General features: G+C 39.5%; 1 protein-coding gene across 7 annotated transcripts in view; it reads left to right on the top strand.

Annotated features, from left to right (window-relative positions):
* The first annotated feature begins 387 nt into the window (after positions 1-387).
* CEP128 (centrosomal protein 128) overlaps positions 388-7,159 on the top strand; it is a 385,845-nt gene continuing 379,073 nt past the window's right edge. For 3 of the 7 annotated variants that reach the window (XR_009264662.1, XM_058739903.1, XM_058739906.1), the window contains exons 1-2: positions 388-706; positions 2,536-2,690. The gene's annotated coding sequence lies outside the window, so the exon portion shown is untranslated. The remainder of the gene's footprint in view (positions 707-2,535; positions 2,691-7,159) is intronic. The other 4 variants (XM_058739905.1, XM_058739904.1, XM_058739899.1 and 1 more) reach the window with 2 other exon arrangements.

The following is a 7,159-nucleotide window of genomic DNA, read 5'->3' as shown; positions in this document are numbered from 1 at the left end:
TCACTCTTTCTAGGCCTAAAGGGTTTTATTAGATAATCTTCTCTGTTCCCTTCCAGTTCTAAGAATTTGTGGATCTTAGGAAAAAGACATTGTGCTCTGGTAGTAAGAGGATTTGTACGTTTCACTTATGGAAATGACTCTTCCCTGTCTGAAAGCAGTAAAAGAAACGGAGTCTGTCATTATTGCAACTACTTTGAATTTTTCTTTTCTTTTTTTTCTTAAGCGAATAGTTTGGACTTTTCTGATTAAATTACCGTTAATTCACTCTCAGGTATTTGCTTCCCGTAGAAGTTACTGTCCCTTTAAAAAAAAAAAAAAAAGAACAGGGCAAGAGGGCGAGGCCCAGGGACACAGGTGCCAGCTAATCCGGCTTCTTCCGGGAAAGTGGCCCTTAGGCCAGTCGTATGGCATCCTGGGATTTGAAGTTTCTCCTAGGGCCTCTCTCCCTGGACGACTCCTTGTTTTTGAGGACAAGATGGACTACAACTCCCAGAGTGCCAAGCGGCAACAGCAGCGGGGTCTTGTTCGCTCGCTGTGGCTGGGCGGCTAGTTCAAGTTGCCATAGCTGCGAGTGTGGAGAGAGCAGAGTCGGTTGCGCCGCAGCGTCAGGTCAGTTGCACCTTCTGGGTCGCCGGCGGCCGTGGGAGCCGGGAGGGGCCTCGGCGATGATCCGGCTTTAAGGATTTAGGGTCCTTTTCTATCTCAGGTACCTGCCCCCAAATGCCTACTCGCCCTTTCTTTACTGCTTCCTTATCCTATCGTAGTCGTTTTAGGTCTCACTTCCCCTGGTCCCAGAGGTGGGGACAAAAAAGCTACAAGGAAATCTGGAGTGGGGCCTTGGGTGGGTGGAGTGTTGCCAGGGTAGGGGGAGACAGCGTGCCTGGTATCCCGTCGCCCCTTCTCTCGGCGTGAGTGTTCACAGATTCTGGCCAAGTCATTCAGGGAATTTGAATTCCGTAGGCTTTTTTTTTTTTTTTTTTTTTTTAGCGGTTAGTTTTGTTGCTAGCAGCTGCGAAGCCTGAGCTGTCAAGGATTTGGGCTCATTCTGGTGTTAGCTTGACTGGGATATAACTTGACGTTTTTGTAACTGTTCTATGGTTACAAAAGTTTGCTACCCTTGGGAACACTGTATCAGCGACCTGGCTTTCCCAGGCCATGAAGGAAGTTGCCCCAACATTAGTGTTAACAGTCCCTTATTTGAGTTATTTAGCAGGAACACCTGACATTGAATTCCAGCCTCATCCTTTATTGGTTTGATGAAGCTCAGTCACTTGCACAGACGTCTTTAAAACCACGTTGCAGCTGTTCTCAGTTTTGTGTGGAGTATCTAGCACAGGACCTGACACAGAAATGCTCAGTATTTGTTATTTATTTTATCAATTATGCAGATCTTTGCTGTGTAATAGAAATAAAATGTGAGCCACACACCCGTTTACATTTTCTGGTGCCCACGCTAGACAAGTAAAAACAAACTGGTGAAATTAATTTTAAGAATTTATTTAGCATAGTATGTCCAAAACGTTTTCATTTTAGCATGTAGTCAAATATGAAATTTATTGAGATATTTTATATTCTTAAAACAATTTTTTTTAATGGCATTAAGTCTTCACATTCTTTTATGTATTTTACACTTACAGCACGTGTCATTTCAAACTGGCCAGGTTTTAAGAGCTCACTAGGCCACATGTGGCCAGTCACTACTGTATTGGCAGCACAGATAGAAGATTAAAATTTCAGCCATTTCACATTGGCACAGAGCAGTTTGGTTATTGGTATAACTCACCTGGAGAAGTTTGCTCCCCCCCCCCCTTTTTTTTTTTTAAAGAAGAGTGAATTGTGCATTATACCTGTGTCATCCCAGCCTGTCCTCTCTGTCATTGCATGATCTGGGCCATTTTGAACCGTCTAACAGTTTACTTTAACTTTTCCACAATACTTTTTTTTTTTTTTTGAGACAATGACCAATTATCAGAATAACTAGCTGGGTTTTTGCAGAGTGCTTTGAAAGCAGTCACAAAGAATTGAAAACATTTCTGTCCGTAGCTCTTTCCTACAACCAAAGGCATTTTACTTACTGATTTGCAATACTAAATGTGGGAAGAATTGGGCAGCTTATAAAATGTTGCCTTAGGAGTTCTATCAGATAGTTCCTTACTGGCTTAGAAATACAATTTAGCCGTCAAATTCAGAAGTAACATGTTAATTTCGTTACCTGCCTTAGTTAGTTTACCCACTAATAGATCTGCTCAGGGACACTACTTTTGGCCAGACTTGGGCTACAGTTCACCCTAGCCAGCCCAAGGGGTGACCATGCATGAGTGGAAGTGACCAGTGAAGACTATGCTGGCTGAGAACTTGGATGTAAAGAATTCCTGTGAGTTCACTGGGGCTTTTACATGATCTAAGGATAATTTTCTCTGTTCTCTGATATGCACTAAATTGTGTGTAGTGAGATTGAGCTTATTTTGATCTTTCATTATATAAAAAAATTAAGGTTGTAAGTGTGTTTTACCCCCTTGTTTCATTTGTCTGTAGGTGATTTGGGGAAGGTGTAGGGCAACCAAAGATCGTCTACCTGACTAGGCCTTTTGCCCTGAACCTCATGAAGAAATGATAGGAGGCAGACATATGTGCCAAAGAAGAGCACTGAGCTCAGAGGAGAACAACACGGGGTTTTGGGGGTGTGTTTTGTAAGTATGCTTTCTCCCTGAGTTTCTGAGCTAACAAATTTTTGCGTATGGTGGATAAATATATTTCAACAGATAGAAATATGGGGCGGGGGGTGGGGGGGCAAGAAACTCCTTTCTAATATGTAGTACAAAGATAAAATAGGATGGTTGTGAAAGGGTGTTACAAAAATGCAGATGAACAAAATAGATTTGATGTTACAGAAATTCAGGGGGAACAAACTAGATACCTCAACAAAAGCAACAGTGATGCATCTGTTTCTGTTTGACCAGTATTTGAGAACCTATTTTGTCCCAGGCACTGTATTAGGCACCTTTTGCATTTTATCTCTGTGACACTTTTATTATGCTTATTTTCATTTTACAAATGAAACAGTTGAGGTTAAGATAGAGTTTTTTGACTTTCTTGGTATCTGGAGCCAAAAGAGTGGTCTTTGTCTCCAGATCTGTTGATTCCAAATCCCAGTCCTGTCCACTACAAAGAGGACCCATTGCTGTTTATGACTGCTCTTAAGTCAGATTTGATTTAGAGTTAGCATTTTTAGATTAGGTATACCATATAAGCAATGTTTACTGTTTTTTGTCTCTTTATATATTCAGAGGGTTCTGTTAGCTTTTTCAGTTTTTTTAAGGTATAATGTTCTTTACATTATTGAGGTAAGAGGTAGTTATGATTTGTGATTTCTGTAGAGTATGCATATTCAACATTCAACATGAATTGAAAATCAAGGGTGTAGTGTTAAAAACTCAAGTGTTGCAAAAACAAACAAAACTCAAGTTTTGCAACATAGATTTAAAATTCTGGACACTTTTTAACATTTGCATGTTGCATTTTGATAAAGGCACTTAAACATATAGGGGACACCCATTGAGACCTTGCAGTAACACTGTGTCCAAGATCTGTGTTGTACAAAGTCCTTAGATTTAAAGAATTTTAGAGCTGGAAGGGCCTGCTAGGATAATCTAGCCCAGAAATTCTCAGCTGCAGTCTTGACACATCTGGGAGTAATATGCAAATAATCTAGAGTTTATTGTTATCTATAGAGTATTGTCACTAGGTTGATTTTAGTAGAAAGTGTTTTCAGTATGTTCATAAATATCCCATAGTGTGTTTTTATTTCTTGTTAATATTACAAGTCAGCACATAAAATTCTCCTTGTGGGTTTTAACTGTTACCAGCATCCCAATGACTAGATACATTTACTGTATTTGTTTTTTCTTATTTATTTATTTACTAACATAAATAACTCTGCAATGAAATTATGTGTACACCTACAGGTAAGATGTATACATTTGACTTCTGTTTTCCTGGAATAATATTTATAGATGTAGAATCTAAAAAAAATTTTTTTAACATTTATTCATTTTTGAGAGAAAGAGAAAGAGACAGAGCATGAGCGGGGGAGGGGTAGAGAGAGATTGGGAGACACAGAATCTGAAGCAGGCTCCAGGCTCTGAGCTGTCAGCACAGAGCCTGAAGTGGGGCTCAAACTCATGAATGGTGAGATCATGACCTGAGCCGAAGTTGGATGCTTAACTGACTGAGCCACCTGGGTGCCCCTATAGATGTAGAATCTATATACCTATTAGATAGAATCTAGATGAATATTACTTATTTTTACTTGTCAGTTGTTTTCTAGAAAAGCTATTCTGTTAAGACTCTTACAGTAAGGGGGTACCCATGCCAAAGCTTTTTTTCATTTATACAAAACAGAGAAAGGAGAATCTGATTCTATCATTTTAGTTGGCATTTATTAGTGAAATAAAGTATGTTGTTTGTATGTTAGGGCTATATGTGTTCTGTGAATCGCCTGTTTATGTATCCTTTGCATCCTTTACAACTGCACTATTTTTTAAGTTAATTTTTATTTTTTGAGAGAAGGGGAAAGGGGCAGAAGGAAAGGGAGCGAGAGAATCTTAAGCAGGCTCTATGCTCAGGCAGAGCCAGACATGGGGCTTAATGTCACGATCGTGACCTGAACTGAAATCAAAAGTTGAAGGCTTAATTGACTAAGCCACTCGGCACCCCCTGCTTTAGATTTTTTCTGGTTGTTTCTGGTGTCTTGTTTCTGGTGTCTTGTTATTAATGATTATGAGTGGTCCTAAGAGGCTGATCAGGCTTTTCTCAGATATAACCCCTCTCTGAAATTCTTATAACTCTTTTTCTTTCTTAAGTTTATTTATTTATTTTAAGAGATAGTGAGAGGGAGAAAGAGGATCCCAAGCAGGCTCCATGCTGTCAATGTAGAGCCTGACACAGGGCTCAAACTCACACACTGAGATCATGACCTGAGCCGAAATCAAGAGTCGAATTCTTCTATGACTGAGCCACCCAGGCACCCCTGAAATTTTTATAACTCTTAATGTAGATCTGTACAATGCTGGTGCTTACAGTGTTTGGGAGATGGGTGTATTTGTGGTTACATGAATCCAGTTAGCTGATGAACATTTAGAGTCTACCCTGTGCATAGGAGTTGCCATATAAGTGCTCATGAGTGAATGAATGAGTGCTCATGGGTGAATGGATGAGTGAATTAAAGGTAAACCTAAATTAAGCTTTTCTGAAGAGAGATGTCATTGAAAAAGTGACCTATGATTAGTATTTTAAAGGAAGAAGAGATAGGCAAATTTTATAGATCCTAGAAAGAAGGGAAAAGCTTGTCATGCAAGAGTGAAGGCTTTAAAATGGCAAAAATGGGTGAGTGGCAGCTGGTACATTGAAACAGTACTGAGAATGGACCCAGATGATAAAGAGCATAGGTAATTTGGAGTTTAGAGCTCTGTAGTACAGATAAGTAATAATTGAGGAATGCCGGTGCAAATGACAATCATAAGGTGATTTGTAGTAAGTCAAGGAAATCCTCTAGTTTTTTAATTAAAACAAATTTTTTTTAATGTTTATTTTTGAGAGAGAGACAGAGTACAAGCGGAGGAGGAGCAGAGAGAGAGGGAGACAGAATCTGAAGCAGGATCCAAGCTCTGAGCTGTCAGCACAGAGCCAGATGCAGGGCTCAAACTCACGAACTGCAAGATCATGACCTGAGCTGATGTCCGACAGTGAACCAACTGAGCCACCTGGCGCCCTGGAAACCCTCTAGTTTTGATTCAGTTATAAGTTTTCACGCACGTATTCAAGTCAATTTGAAATGTTTATCCTTATTTACTCTAAATATACATATTATCAAGTATCAAATATTCCTATTGATACTGCTTTTCAGTTAAATCCTTATTGTTTGAAGGCTTAAGATAATTAATCTAAGCCATTTATCACTAGAATTATTTCATGCAACAATTATTAGTACATGCTGTTTGCAAGGGCCTGTACTTTGAAATTTGTCTCTGGATTAATCGGACAGGAGAATAAGGAAAATTTACCTGTAAATTCATTTAAAAATGTTCCAACTACATGCCCAGCACTATGCTAGGTATTGAAATACAACCATGAACAAAGTAAATAGAGTCTCTGTTGAAATTTAGAGTCTACTGAGGGAACAGACAAGTAAACAGCCAGTTTGTCTGTCGGCTGTGACGAGGTCATATTCACTATGGGCGCTTGGCCCGGAGTTGGGTGGAAGCAGTGAAGGAAAGTTTTTTAAGGGGCATTTTCTGTGAACTCAGATTTGAAGGAAAAGGTAAGAGTTAACCAAGGGAAAAAGAGTGAAAATGTTCTAGGCTGTGAATCTGGCAGTGAAGTGAGTCTGACCTATTCAAGGAATTAAAAAAAAAAAAATTTGTGTCACAAATATTTACATTTTATGGGCATGTTTAATGTCTTACTATGATTATAGAGCTATAAGAATGCAGAGGAAGGACAGATCACTTCTGGCTGGACATGAAAGGCATCTGTGAAGTTATATTATCTGTGCTATGCCTGGAATGATGAGTGGACTTGAAATAAGTGGCAATAGTAGACAGCAGAAGGTGTTCTAGACAGAACTAATGACATTAGTGAAGAATGAAGTGGTGGGAGAATCTGGTGTAACAGCAGCTGAATGTGGGCCTTAGGCTTGTTACAGTTCTTTTGTTGGAGAAGGGCTAGCTGAAGGTCTTGAATTCCTGAATTCTTGAATTCAAGAACCTAGACTCAATCTTCCATGGGCAATGAAGTGTCAGTGAAAGTTGGAATGGACAGGAAAAGACTCCTAGTTAGAGAAACTATGTTGGTGGCTAGGAATGAGTCGAGAAGAGTCCTGGATTCTGAGTGGTGCCATTGGTGAAGAGAAGGGATAACTAGGAATCTTGGGCTTTGGAGAAAGGTTCAAGACTCAGCTCTGCCACCTGGTAGCCCTATAACCTTGGACACTTAATACTCAGTTTATTTACGCCTTTTATCATGAGGACAATAATACTTTGTAGGGTTATTGTCATACAGCAATCTGTTATGTGAAAGCACTAGTTATTCAGCATTAATATTGTCTCAACTGTCGTTTTTTGAAGGATTTTGAAATTGAACTTTTTAAAGTGGGGTCTAC

Source organism: Neofelis nebulosa, chromosome 7 (genome assembly GCF_028018385.1).
Source record: "Neofelis nebulosa isolate mNeoNeb1 chromosome 7, mNeoNeb1.pri, whole genome shotgun sequence".
Taxonomy (NCBI): domain Eukaryota; kingdom Metazoa; phylum Chordata; class Mammalia; order Carnivora; family Felidae; genus Neofelis; species Neofelis nebulosa.
The sequence above is the reverse complement of the archived record's forward strand: the minus strand, read 5'-3'. Positions and strand labels throughout refer to the sequence as shown.